Raw genomic sequence first — 14,537 nt, forward strand, 5'->3', positions numbered from 1 at the left:
TACTTCACATAAAGAGTTGGTATGTACAGTGGTTATTCTAATTTACCAAAAAAAATGTGATGATATGAAGATTTGGTATGTGACCATGCGCTAACGTTTATGCAAAGTGGGTAAAACGGAATGGTTCCGTTCTGAAGCTATTTGAAATGGAATGATTCCATTTCATCAGACTGATCACAGGGAGGAAACAAAATGATTCCGTTCTGAAGCTACTTGAAACGGAATGATTCCGTTTAAAAAGGAACCATTCCGTTTCATCTGACTGATCACAGTGTTGAAACGGAATGGTTTCGTTTAAAAAGGAACCATTCCGTTTCATCAGATTGATCACAGTGTTGAAACAGACTGGTTCCGTTTAAAAAGGAATCATTCCGTTTTAGCATATTCATGACCCATTTGAAATAGAATGGTTCCGTTTAAAAAGGAAGCATTCCGTTTCATCAAACTGATCACAGTGTTGAAACAAACTGATCAAAAGGAACCATTCCGTTTCACTACATATTACAGTGTTGAAAATGAATGTTTCCGTTTAAAAAGGAACCATTTCATTTCATCAGACTGATCACAGTGTTGAAACGGAATGGTTCCGTTCATCAGAATGATCCACGATGTTGAAACGGATCGATCAAAAGGAACCATTCCGTTTCACTAGACTTATCACAGTGTTGAAACAGAATGGTTCCATTTAAAAAAGAACCATTTCATTTCATCAGACTGATCACAGTGTTGAAACGGACCTGATTAAAAAGAACCATTTCGTTTTACTAGACTTATCACAATGTTGAAATGAAATGGTTCCATTTAAAAAGGAACCATTTCGTTTCATTAGACTGATCACAGTGTTGAAATGGAATGGTTTCGTTCATCAGACTGATCACAGTGTTGAAACAGACTGATCAAAAGGAACCATTCCGTTTCACTAGACTTATCACAGTGTTGAAACGGAATGTTTCCGTTTAAAAAGGAACCATTTCGTTTCATCAGACTGATCACAGTGTTGTAACGGAATGGTTCCGTTCATCAGACTGATCACAGTGTTGAAACGGACTGATCAAAAAGAACCATTTCGTTTCACTAGACTTATCACAGTGGTAAAACGGAATAGTTCCGTTTAAAAAGGAACCATTTCGTTTCATCAAACTGATCACAGTGTTGAAACGGAATGGTTCTGTTCATCAGATTGATCACAGTGTTGAAACGGACTGATCAAAAGGAACCATTCCGTTTCACTAGACTTATCACAGTGTTAAAACGGAATAGTTCCATTTAAAAAAGAACTATTTTGTTTCATCAGACTGATCACAGTGTTGAAACGGAATGGTTCCGTTCATCAGACTGATCACAGTGTTGAAACGGACTGATTAAAAAGAACCATTTCGTTTTACTAGACTTATCACAATGTTGAAACGAAATGGTTCCATTTAAAAAGGAACCATTTCGTTTCATTAGACTGATCACAGTGTTGAAATGGAATGGTTTCGTTCATCAGACTGATCACAGTGTTGAAACGGACTGATCAAAAGGAACCATTCCGTTTCACTAGACTTATCACAGTGTTGAAACGGAATAGTTCCGTTTAAAAAGGAACTATTTTGTCTTATCAGATTGATCACAGTGTTGAAACGAAATGGTTCCATTCATCAGACTGATCACAATGTTGAAACGGACTGATCAAAAGGAACCATTCCGTTTTACTAGACTTATCACAATGTTGAAACGGAATGGTTCCATTTAAAAATGAACCATTTCGTTTCATTAGACTGATCACAGTGTTGAAACGGAATGGTTCCGTTCATCGAACTGATCACAGTGTTGAAACGGACTGATCAAAAGGAACCATTCCATTTCATCAGACTGATCACAGTGTTGAAACGGAATCGTTCCGTTTAAAAATGAAGCATTCCGTTTCATCAGACTGATCACAGGGATGAAATGGAATGGTTTCGTTTAAAAAGGAACCATTCCCTGGGTATCATATTCATGACCGAGTTGAAACGGAATGGTTCCTTTTTAAAACAGAACCATTTCCGTTTCAACACTGTGATTAGAACGAAACCATTCCGTTTTTACTAAGTTTGCATAAACGTTAGCGCATTCATACATACCAAATCTTAATATCTTCATAATTTTTTGGTAAATTAGAATAACCACTGTACATACCAACTCTTTATGTGAAGTACTTTTGTATTGGAACCGACACAAAAAACTATCCCATAATTGAGCAACCAACCACTGTTATGCACACTGAAATTTTCAAATGAAGAATTACAATAATGTATATGGTCTATCATTGTTTTATACAAATTAGTACCACTATCCATATACAAATTTAAGGGGAATAAAAAATATTTCAATATAAAGGTCATGTTTCAATTATTTGTGTCATCCTCACTATCCATCTGTATAGAATACACAAATGCAGGGTTTAAATTTCGTCGATTGTCTAAATAAAACATCAAGCTTTCGGCATCCCCATATGGCAAATCACGTTGCCGTTTGCTATTCAAATAATTTTACAAATCTTTCTTTGTGAAACCTAGATTTTCATTGCCCCCTGCTTGCAAACCCATCAAATTATATGTCAATCTTGTTCCCATTCCAGTTCTGTCTGCCATGTCAAATTATATGTCAATCTTCGTCACCACTACCACCTTCGCTGCCACTTCCGCTTGCCTCAACATCTTCTTCTTCATCCCCTTCCTCTTCCTCATCCTCTTCCTCATCGTCTTCTGCATCTTCAACTTCTGGAGATGGCAGTTTCTAATTGTGATTGTAATCTTGGACTAGGATATGAAGAAAGATTGGTACCGGGCTTGTGTTTTGCTTAGTCTTGATATTGAAATCATGTCTGCCCCAGTGTTATTACTTTCTCCCACCTGGATTGTAACAGAGGAGCTAAGCAGTAAGAAAATCATGATTGCCAATATCCAATTAAACTGAAAAAGCAATCACACATTGGAGCAATAGAGAATATTAACTAAGCTACAAATAAAGGGTTATGTGAGAACATCCTAATATGCTTATAGAATTTCTCATGATAGTTTTGCAACAAATCAGCCATCTATCTATCATATGTGTCTTGACAGTTGAACAAGAAAATGGCAACATTGTTGAGAAGAAGACATGATCATCTCGTAGATCTGGACATCCTTGGCATATAGTACAGAAAAGGATTACATTATGTGAGTGAAATGACTCAATCAGTAAGAAACAATAAATAAAAAAATTAGCATTCATATCTACTTAAATTTTCAACTCTCGCACGACTGCTCTTGCACAGGATACAGACACTGAGCTCAAAATCACCACTACTACTAAAGCTACTTCCAGTTTTCGACAAACCGGGGAAAGGCTTCAAGATATATTACTAGAACAGCTTATCCTGAAAGCCCAAGGTAATAACTAAGGGCAACATTGACTTAGCAACGCAGTAAATATCAGCTGATCAACACTCCACAGATGTGCAAGGCCCATGCAGATAACTCTGCATGTGAAACCAATCATGCAATGCGGCCCAAGGGGCAAAAGGTGTGAGGGTAGACAACACACAAACCCCTCATACTTGCAATCGAACACCCTGACCTTTTTACACTGATATGATGTTTAAACCACTTATTACAAAAGTTCAAGTCAGTGTTCAACAAATGCACCAAAGAACATATATCAACACAATTATATGATCAGCAATATTCAATTCCACTTAAAAATAAAATAACAGTCATATGGTTCAAGATCATAACTTTCAAAGTTCAATGCACAATTTCCCTTGCAGACCTAGTAAAAATTACCCATCCCACAATTAACTGAGCCCAATAAGGTTTCTTTTGGGTTGCATTTGCTTTGGACGAATATAGTTTTGCTTAAGATCAAATTAGGCTATGACAGAACGTGGCTTCTACAGAAAACCTCAAGCATTTTAGTTCTGCTCTTGTCCTTGACCTGCCATGCAGCCTCTGTCAATCAGTTCAAGTTAATATTAGGTGATCTATAATGAATAGTATACCGTCATCCTGCACATAAACACAGAAATACTCCAATGAACCCAGAATTAGAGCATTTCAAATTTGGCAGAACATAGAATTAGGAACTCAAATGTTTTGTTGGTATGGCATACATAATGTAAAACTATGATCAAGGATGACTTAGCCAGTTAGCCCCATTTAACCCACAAAGAAAATTCAGAATTAAGACAAAATTAGAAGCCTAAGGTGTATTACCAGACCAGATTGTAGAAGTTCAATAAGCCAGTGTCAGTTTGTAGTCAACAGTCGGCCCAGCTGCTCTGTTTTTCCAAGGGAACTACCACACTAGAATTAGAAAGCTGGTTCAAGGTTCACTTGCTCCTGATTCTATCAAAAAACTCATTCCTAACATTGAAGTTGTTTCAGTCTCAACATTGGAATCATGGGCTGGTGGTCATGTTGTCAATACCTTTCATGAAATGGGCTGCTGGTCATGTTGTCAATACCTCTTGTTGTCTTATTCCTGAAAATTCTTTTCTACTGGATGGGTTCTCTTAATTTGTTGTTTGTTTTTATTAATGGGACCTTCACTTTTGTTTTGTTCATTGCAGTTCTCTTTGTGAAATGAATGTATTTAGAAATACATTTTTCATGACATATAAAAATGGTAGAATGCATGGTAGTCATGTACTACCAGTACCATACCAAGTAAAATTTAGCATAGACGTCACTGATCTTGGGATTTGCAATGGAATGATGAAACAGGATTTGCTTGGCTTAAGGCTGCCAACAGAGGGGCCAAAATCCCACCTAATGTACCAAATTTCAGGAAATGGATCATTTCGGTGGCCAAAACTCATAAACTTCAATTATTGCCTAGTTAAGCATGTTTACAAATTTTGTGATCATTTTCTTTTCAGTTAATTTCAGTCCCTAGGTTGCTAGTTTATAACATAAAACACAGGTTTTAGTTGGATACCACTTTTTCTGGCAGTTCAATTTGTAATGCAAGAAATAAAATGGTGCCACTCTCTCTCACATTTGGATGGAGCAAAATCTCCGAAGATGGACTTCCAACCCACTTTATTGTCTTGATTTTGAAAACATCTTCGTTGATGTCAACTCTAGCTTGATGATGCAGTTTCAACACCAAAATAGGGTTCACAGAGTTGCAACCCAGCACCAAGAGACTACTGCCTAGCAGTAGTGGTAGTATTAGAAGTATTTTCTGTACAAAGCCCTTCTAATTCTCAGTTTAGGATATAGCTTGTAATTCATCCAACTTAAGTCAAGTTCAAAAATCTTTACAGTTTGTTTATTTAGTCAATTTTAGTTTGTATGGTCTCCATGAAGTAGAGGTCCTAGTCGAGTTTAAGAGTCCAAGTTCTACCTAAGATAAGAGTCCTAGTCCAGCCAGGTTTCAAGTCCTATTCCAAGGAGGGAAGCACATTGTAAGGCTAGTTAGCAATCTACAAATACACCCCCCAAAAAAACCAGTTGATGGGATTAAGTTTGCTAGTTGTTTGTCAACTTGCAGCTTCTCTGTGAGATTTGTCTGATCAAAGTCTATGATAAGACTGGTACCATAATTGATAATCTCCAAGATGCTGGGATCCTTGGTGAGTAATCCACGGTGTTTTTTCAAGGTTCTTGGTGGTTCAAGTCCAAATTCTACTGTGGTTGTGGATTCAGCCTACACTTTTCATCAAATCCATTTACACACAAGAAGACAAGGCTCTACAGCAGGTATGCTTGAAAGCGAGCCCATCCCCACCATTCCCCTTTTTACATTTCTTGAACCCTAACACCCCCCCCCCACCAGACCACTTCCTCTCCACACACACACACACACAAAAGAACAGAACTAGATCTCCCTAATCAGCCGCCAGCATCTGACCTTACTTCATTCACAGCCTCATCCATCACAAACTTGACCTCTGATCCTCCTATCCCTAGAAACCAGCAACTTGTCGAATATTATGAACCCTTATTAACGAGGAAATCTAATACCTCCTAATCTAACCATCCAAACCTAACCAAACTTGAAGGACACCTCCAATACCATCATATCCATTCTCAGAATAAAGTTTCATCCAATTCTCACACCTAAGAACCCAGTTCCCAACCTCAAGGTTTTCCCTCCGTGTGACACATATCTCAAACCCTAAACCCAAATTTGTACAGATTCAAACTTCACTCCCCAAACCATTAACCTTATCCATCACAAAACCTAACATACTATTTGTTTGATGGAATAGAATTGGGTGAGAAAAAAGGGTTGGAAGAAAGGAAACTTTTCCACTAAACACCAAAATCTAGGTTTGTTTATTTAGCTGGGTTGGAATAATAGAGAAACAAACCTCCATAATTTAGGGGAAACGTTAACTTACCTGGCAAAGCAACTTTTCTCATCCCACTCTTCTTCAAAGTCCCATCACTTTAGATAGGACTTCGTGGAAACAAAGAGGGAAAACATTGTTTTATTTAACATGGAATTTGCATTTTCAACTTTTCTGTAAAATCCTTTCTTTTCCTATTTTTCCACCTCACCCCACTACTAGTGGGTCCTACTCTTTTATCTTTCCTACCCCTTTTCCTCTTGCCAACAAATGGTCTGTAAACATTTCAACTAGAGCCAAAACCCTAGGGTCCCATTTGAGATCACTTTGTAAAAGCACCCCACCCATCATAACCAAACTACCCCAAAGCCAACCCCTTTAGCAAATGGAGCTGTTTTTGTTACAAGATCCAGGTATATTTGAACTCCATTCAATTGAGGCTGCATCATTTAAATACAACCCTATAAATATCCTGATATCTAGTTGTATATCTTTCACAGTCTTCTGGCCCCACCTTCCTACGGCTTGAGGCTTATGTGGCTCTCCCATGCCCCAAATAGATCCCCTCCCATCCCATCCCATCCCACCCCAGCCCCCCTTCTCCTCCAAGTTGTTGGTAATGAAACTTTTATTCACCAAAAACCATAAAAATAAATAAATAATGGAAACATTTCAGGATCTCTTTCTTGAAGTTTAAATGCACATAGTTTTTTTCAATTTTATCATGGGACCTTAGATGAGTAAGAGATGGATGAATCTTCGGTGATTTATAAAAGAATGTGCATCTCAACTTTTTTACCAAAATTTCAATGTTTCATTAAATTTGAAGAAATACAATAGTCTTTGTATTTGGGATCATTACACGCCCATTACAAGTGAAATATTTAACCGACTTTTCAACATTCAATCAACATTTCAAACCATGATATTGGTTAAATTCTAAGTTTAGAATAGGTGGGGATTCTCATGGCTCATGGCCTCATAGTTATAATAATGTTATTAACACGATTTAAGTAAACATGCTTCGACATAGACCATGAAAGCGTTTCTGAAAAATATATCACAAAAAAAAGTATACATAACAAGAAAAAAAGATTGAAAATCCGTATTAGCAACTCACCAACTGTATCAAAACTTTGTGAATTAGGAACAACACCACTAATGGGAACAACACCATGCGAAGGCCAAATCCCTTAAATTCCACAGTATGCTGCAGGGGCTCTTACACTTCCTCCAATGTCAGTGCCTGGAAGGAAAACGCCAACAGTAAAAGAAGGGTTTGTATGAGAACATCAGGGGGAAAGAAAAAACAAGATGATAATATCTCAAGAGAGTGAATGTTTCGGACCTAAGGAGAAATCTACAAGGTTCCCTGCCACCGCTGCAGCAGACCCACTTGAAGATCCTCCAGGAATCTGATCTGGGAAAGAAGAATTAACAAGTGTTCCGTAGTGTATGTTTTCCCCATTGAGACTGAAATCAAAAACTAAAAGGCAACAAAATATTAAACATAAAACATGAACAGCTCTTCATCCCAGAAATTGTTCAAATAAAAAATAAATAAATGGAACATACCTGTAGGCCAATTCATCTAAGACGGTTTTACCAACAGATGTGGCACCAGCATTCAGGAGAGCTGTAACAACAGGAGCAGTTGATACAGCAGCCGAGTGGGTCTTGGCCCAATCCGGATGACCAAATCCAGTCACATACCCTTCAACATTAAATCTGTTCACACAAACCCAAAATTTCAAGACCAGTTCAGAAATTGCAAATAAATAGACAAGTTAAAGAAAAATGAAAGAAGTCAAAAGAAGTAAACGAAGAGAGAAAAGAGTTAGACATGTCTTTGAAAAGTAAGGCCTTGGAGTTCAGTAGAAGCAGTTGGAGGAATTAGTACGAATTTCTCCATGAAAGCTCCAAACGCTAGAACGAGTACCCAAACTAGGGCTTCTTCTTGTTCAAGTTGCTGCTTCAGGCTACTTCTTCTTCTTCTCCGTCAGAGCCTCGATCAAAATGGGATCAATTGCAAGGAAAGATGGAAGAACCGAAGAGGGACCCCGAACACCTGGAACCTTACCTCAAACTATGGCTTCTTTCTTCTGCTTCAAGATTCTTCTTCTCCTTCGATCGAAAACTGGGAAGCGACCTGCGACTGAAGCTACATCCTGCTTCAAGCTATACCTCTTCTGCTTCGATCAAAACTGGGAAGCTTTCAACTCGTCAAGCTGCCGCAACTGTTTCGCTATGGCTTCCAATTCCTTTTCGTCATCGTCGAAATTCATCTGCATCACAGTCGCGCTACACTTTGTGGTTCAGTTTCAACCTCTTCTTCTTCTTCTCCAGAACGTCAAAGCTCGAAATCGTTCACAAATGAAATGAGGGTTGGGCGGTGAAAGAATGGGTTTTGTGTTTTTCAAAATATTTTGAAATTCAAAATTTACCAACGCATGGGTTTGAAATCACTTCGTATCGTATACAATTGTATTTTGTTAAAGGTATAAAACAATTGTATGTACGTTGTGTTTTATAAAACACATCTATAACATATACTACAACTCCAAAGAGAAAGTCGAACCGCCCTCGTCGAACCGGTTTAGCGTCATTGGACCGAACTGTTCCCAAAAAGCTGCTTTTACAGGTTGTTTACATTATTTTAATGGAAAGATGATGCGAGCCGTCCGATTTAATCGGACGGCTCGCTTGACGGTCCAGCGCATTAATTACACAGGACCTCAACAAAATTGGTTTGTTTGAGCTAGCTTACGCAAGCCTTGACTTGACTACTCCTTGGGGGGAGACAGAGTTTTGCCCCTGGTACCAAAGGAATTTCAATGAATGGTGTAATTTTTCATTGTTTCTTTGTCTACCTTTTATAGGAATCTACTAGAGAGATTCTATATTTTTACATTACCCACAAAAAAATATTTATATTTTTTTACTTTTACCTTTTAAAAAAATAATTATTTTCTTTATTTCTTTCCAACTGCTAACTCCCTCTTGAGAGGGGAGGGCCATGAATTGATATCTAGTCCATTTCCTTGTCAAAAATTGACCATCCATTTCTTTGTGGATGGGTGACATGTGTCCTAACATTACATTCATAGTACAAAGTGTCGTCGATATATCACCCTATCGTGGGGGGGTGACATGACATATACAATATATCGACGATAAATCATCATATGTCAGTTTTTTTGATCGTTGATGATATAAGTGAATGTTGGTCGAATCTTTGACTGAATTTCACTTTGATTTTTTATATTTTCTCTCTCCTCTCCAAACTTCTCCAGAGCCTCTCTCTCTCTCTCTCTCTCTCTCTCTCTCTCTCTCTCTCTCTCTCTCTCTCTCTTATTTCTTGCACTTTTCACCATATTTTGGTCCAATTTTCGACATCTATAAGTACATCTTGCTTCGTTATTTCCGGATATTGCGTTGTTTCTGTCGATCAAGAGGGATTTTGCATAGTAAACATTCTTCTCCAACTAATTTTTGACAAATGCATGCCATAATGTTGTTTGGATGGTTATGAAATTTATTTTTTTTTTATATTTGTTGTATGATTTTTTTGGTAATAATATATGTTGTATGATGATACAAAAAACATATGTGAAACTCCATGAGCTGATATAGGGACCCCACAAGAAAAAATTTTTTTTTACAAAAAAAATAATTATTTTTTTTTTTAAAAATTATTTTAATATTTTTTTTATTATAAAAAAAAATTAAAAAAAAAAGAAAAAAAAGGGGGGAGGAGGGGGAAAAGTTTTTTATTTTTTTTATTTTTTTTTTTTATTTTTTTAAAATTTTTGCATGTGGTTCCATCACTAGTTTTGATATGAACAACCTATATATATACTAGTAAAGTAATGATACATGCAAATGCACGTGACCATATGAGAGAGAAAAGATATCAAGTCAAAAAGAGAAAGAAATTTTTTATATTAAGAAAGAAGACAATTGAAATAAACAATCAAGTTTGGGATGAGGGAATAATCAGTGGAACTTTTGAGAGGGAGAGTAAGTACATGGAAAATAAGTACAAGAAAGAGTATTCAAAAACTTCAAAAACAAAAAGAGATAAAGAGGATTATTACACGTGAAAAATCACATCTTCCTTGGGGGGAAAATACTCGGTTTTCGTCTCAAAGACCTAGTAATTTTGACCAATAAAGGAAAACAAGGTGAGAAGAAACACATTAGTCACAAAATTGGAAGTATAGTGATTGTTCTTATGGATTTACCAGCTGAAAAAGCAAGTCATTCGATACACCACGAAACAAGTACACTTTGTCAACCAGATTATAGAAAAGAAAATGTGATATACTAGATTAGTGTTCTGGAAGCTTCAAGAGCATAAGTGTGCAAACAGGTCTACTCACTGGTGCAAGCATGTTGGGAGTTGGTGACGTTGAGCAAAATTTGATGTCACTTGAATAGTATCCCTCTGTAAGTCCATGGAGAAATAAATAAACAATCAAAGTGGAACCAGTCCCACAGGAGCAAAAATGAAAACAAGCACTGATGACACAAAACCAAACAAGCCATGATCCATAGTTAAATATTCCTTGAAACCACAGTTTAAGAAACTTCGTAAATAATATTCAAAAACATCTGACACATGATCTAGTAAGACACAGAAAACATATACATGAAAGTGCAATTATGTTGCAACCTTCCTATCTCTAGCTTCATTGGAGAAATCAGAAATTGGTCAAGAAAGAATCACTTTCAAATTTTGTGGGCTCAACCCTCTTCACATAGCCTCTGCTAAAGGGGATTTAGATATGGTGAGGGAGCTGTTGAAGACTGGCAACCATCTGTGCTGCCTCAAAGGGAGAGAGAGAAGAGTTCCTCTTCATTATGCGGCCATGAAAGGAAGAATGGATGTTATAAGAGAGTTGATATCACCTTGTCCTGATCTGCAGGAGAGGGGACGATTCAAGGTGAGACTGCACTTCACCTTGCTGTGAAAAACAACAAATTAAATGCCTTTGGAGTCTTAGTGGAGATGTTGAAGAGACTCAAGAATGAGAGTTTCCTGAACAGGAAGGACAAACAGGGCAACACAGTCTTGAAGCAACGTGAGGTATTTATCTATTCTCAGTTGCAGGAGCGCCATCTAAGCTGCCCCCACTACGTTATGTTTTTCCATTAGACACTTCCTCCAAGGAATGAATGTGTACGCCGTCCTCTAGCTGCTTCTCGCCTAAATTTTATTTATGATGCAACTGCAATTCCGATCATTTCTACCAAAAATAAGCTGTACTGCTGTTGATTTTAGAGATTTGATCGAGTTTTATCAAGAGAAGCCAATAATATTTTTCTTCTTAGAAAACCGTTCCTTCCAAGAACAGATAAATCACGGCTGATAAAGTAGAAGAAGAGAGGCAAACTGAGCATCAGTTTTAAAAAGCTCGATATTAGAAACTTCATGGAACATCAGTTTCAAAGTAATATCTTTCATCATCTGCTCAGAAAATCAAACTGGGGAAATTGTTTGAAAATATAAACCTTTAGAATTCTACCTCCTTAAATTTCTAGGAGATCCAATATCCAAAAGAGAAAAAAGCCCAGGTTGAAAGCACCATCAAAGTACCTATAAAAACTTAATTTTAAAAGATTACCAGAAACCAGAAGCCATCGGGAGGAGATGAAGAAGGGATTACGATCAGAACCTGTCGGGATTCATGAGTTGACAACACAGTTTTGATATTCAGGGGATTGACAGACATGAATTCATCTTCATCTCGCATTCTCCCTCTTATCAACCTCTCCACCCAAAGCTATAAAGTAACCCTAGTTTGATAAAAACTCGACACAAAACCGAAATATTTCTCTGCGAAAAGCAAAAACCCTAATAAAGAGGAAAACAAAATAGACGAAAGAAAAGCTCAAAACTTCTTAGAGGGTTGTGTTGCCGTCACCGATTCAACTCCGAAAAGCCTAATCTTTGGCACAAGGATGTTCATCACAGCGTATACACACACACTAAACGAGAAAACCCAAAAAGAAATCGTCTTATGAACTGGATTTTTCCTATCTTTCCATAAAATTTATGAAATTCAAAAAATAAAATAAAATAGAGAAATAGCCAGCAAACCTTGACATCTCGAGATATTTCAGCCCAACAATCATCTGAAAAAAGAAGAAGGGCATAACAGTTAGCTACATACCTGAAAAGATAACCGTACAATAGCACATACCTGACATAGTCCACCGCCCAATTTAATGGTTTGATCAGCTATCTTTGAGAGGTCTAGTGGAAGAGGAGGTTGGTTCGTGTAATTTCATGGTTGGGTGAAGGCCTTCCGAAATAAAGGATTAGGCATTGAGAGATCGAGAGATTGAGAGACCGAGAGACTTTGAGAGAGATTGAGGGGATCGAGAGGTTCGAGAGAGATCGAGCGAGAGATTCAGAGAGATCTAAAGAGAGTGCTGATTTAGAGAGAGATTCAGAGAGAGTTCGAGAGGAGAGGGATATAGAGAGCGACAAAGTTTGAGAGAGATTGAGAGAGGTCAAGAGAGAAATTAAGAGAGGGATTAAAATTAATGATAAGTTAATAATAATTTATGACTAAAATATCTAAATTATCCTTGTAAAAATAAGTAAAGAAATAGCAAATAGTACAACATTATTGGTATTTGGAACAATGATAAGGACAGAAAAGGACAGAAAAAGATTTGCGGAAAAGGTAGAGTACATGCTTTTATAAAAGTAGTATGATATATAGATATATATATATTGTCCAAAAATTTGTAAAAATTCATTTTGTAAAATCAAATGAAGATTTGCTAGTTATTCACTTATACTTAGGTACATGAGTACATCATACATGATTGTTTATTTGTATAGAAAAAATTATTTTAGTGTTGTTCAGTGATTTATGCAATCATTTTGAATGCAACAGTCATCATGTCTGCTAGTGGGAGTCAGAGGGGAGCTGGTTCTTAACGGGGTGGATGGGGACAACCACGATCACAGAGTGGACAGGGACATCCACACTAGAGTTCACTGGGACAGCCACAACCACAAGAGCTTGAGAGACCAGTAGTAGGAGGGAGAACTGACCCAGTGTGGCAATACTGTGTGGCTATTGATAGAGGTAAGAATAAAACACAATATAAATTATGTGGGAAGAGAATCTACTGAGGTGGCATCAGCAAGTTTAAGGGTCACATCACTGGGAGTTTGAAGTATGTGACCACATTTACAGAGGCCCATCCAGAAATAGTAAAGGCACTTAGGGATTTACAGAAAGTGAAGAGGAAGAAGAAAGATGATCAAAGGAGAGTGAACAAAACACTAGATGATGCAGTGAGGGGACCATCATGATACAGAGATGATTCAGATGATGACCAAGATGTTGATCCTATTGATGAGGCAAGAGATCAGAAGGAGAGGGACATGTGGCAGGTCATGGCAGAAAGCAGGTGATTGCATCATCAAGAGTAGGATAGGGCCAAAGCTAGAGCTTCAGGAGTTGGTCCCTCTAGGGCTGCAGGGGCTAGACAATCTAAATTTGGGGGAAGGGGTGGTGCATTTGGCATGTTAACCAAATCACAGAGTTAGAGAGCCCCTCATACATCAGGTCTAGCAGAACCAACACCATTTGATTATCCACACCGTAGGGACCCGATTATGGAGTGGGATCCTAAAATTTTTAGGAAAAAGGGGGCCAAGTAGCCCAAGATTTCTGGTGCACGGAAAGGTATGGCCAAGAAGGTAAAAAAGGCAGTATCAATGTGGATGTATTACAATTCCGTTCCAGCAAACACAATACAGGGTCCATACTACAGACACATGATTGATACTATTGCAGATGCATGCCCTAGATATGAGGGTCCCACCGCTACAGAGTTAATGACCACCCTCCTTCATGAGGAGAATAAAGAGTTGCAACAGTATATAGACAATATGAAACCCTTCTAGGATACATATGGATGCACTATCATGTCTGATGGATGGACTGGTTAGATGAGAAAGTCCATCATCTTATTGTGTACTGTGACAAGTAAACCATTTTCTTGAAATCAGCGGTTACTACTAGTCATACGAAAGACCACACATATATCATTGGTCTCTGATGAGTTTTGGAGGAAGAATGTGGTGCAAATTGTCACTGACAATGGCTTCAACTTCAAAAAGGCCAATGAAGTGTTGATGAGTTCACTGGACTATCATCTTTTTTAGACACCTTGTGCAGCTCATTCGATTGACCTAATACTGAAGGAC

The 14,537-nt window shown here is 37.7% G+C and overlaps 3 non-coding genes and 1 pseudogene across 3 annotated transcripts; all 4 read right to left on the reverse strand.

Annotated features, from left to right (window-relative positions):
• Positions 1–2,628: 2,628 nt before the first annotated feature.
• LOC149022603 (uncharacterized) lies at positions 2,629–8,592 on the reverse strand (annotated as a pseudogene).
• Positions 8,593–11,697: 3,105 nt separating this feature from the next.
• On the reverse strand, positions 11,698–11,777 carry LOC149022604 (small nucleolar RNA SNORD36). The gene has a single exon (XR_016172514.1). It is a non-coding gene; the product is annotated as a small nucleolar RNA SNORD36 (small nucleolar RNA).
• Positions 11,778–11,968: 191 nt separating this feature from the next.
• Positions 11,969–12,055, reverse strand: LOC149022605 (small nucleolar RNA snoR14). The gene has a single exon (XR_016172685.1). It is a non-coding gene; the product is annotated as a small nucleolar RNA snoR14 (small nucleolar RNA).
• A 136-nt stretch (positions 12,056–12,191) lies between these two features.
• Positions 12,192–12,281, reverse strand: LOC149022606 (small nucleolar RNA U61). The gene has a single exon (XR_016172691.1). It is a non-coding gene; the product is annotated as a small nucleolar RNA U61 (small nucleolar RNA).
• Positions 12,282–14,537: the final 2,256 nt, after the last annotated feature.

The sequence above is a fragment of the Hakea prostrata genome, chromosome 3, assembly GCF_041222555.1.
Source record: "Hakea prostrata isolate BN-2017 chromosome 3, UWA_Hpros_2, whole genome shotgun sequence".
Classification (NCBI taxonomy): Eukaryota; Viridiplantae; Streptophyta; class Magnoliopsida; order Proteales; family Proteaceae; genus Hakea; species Hakea prostrata.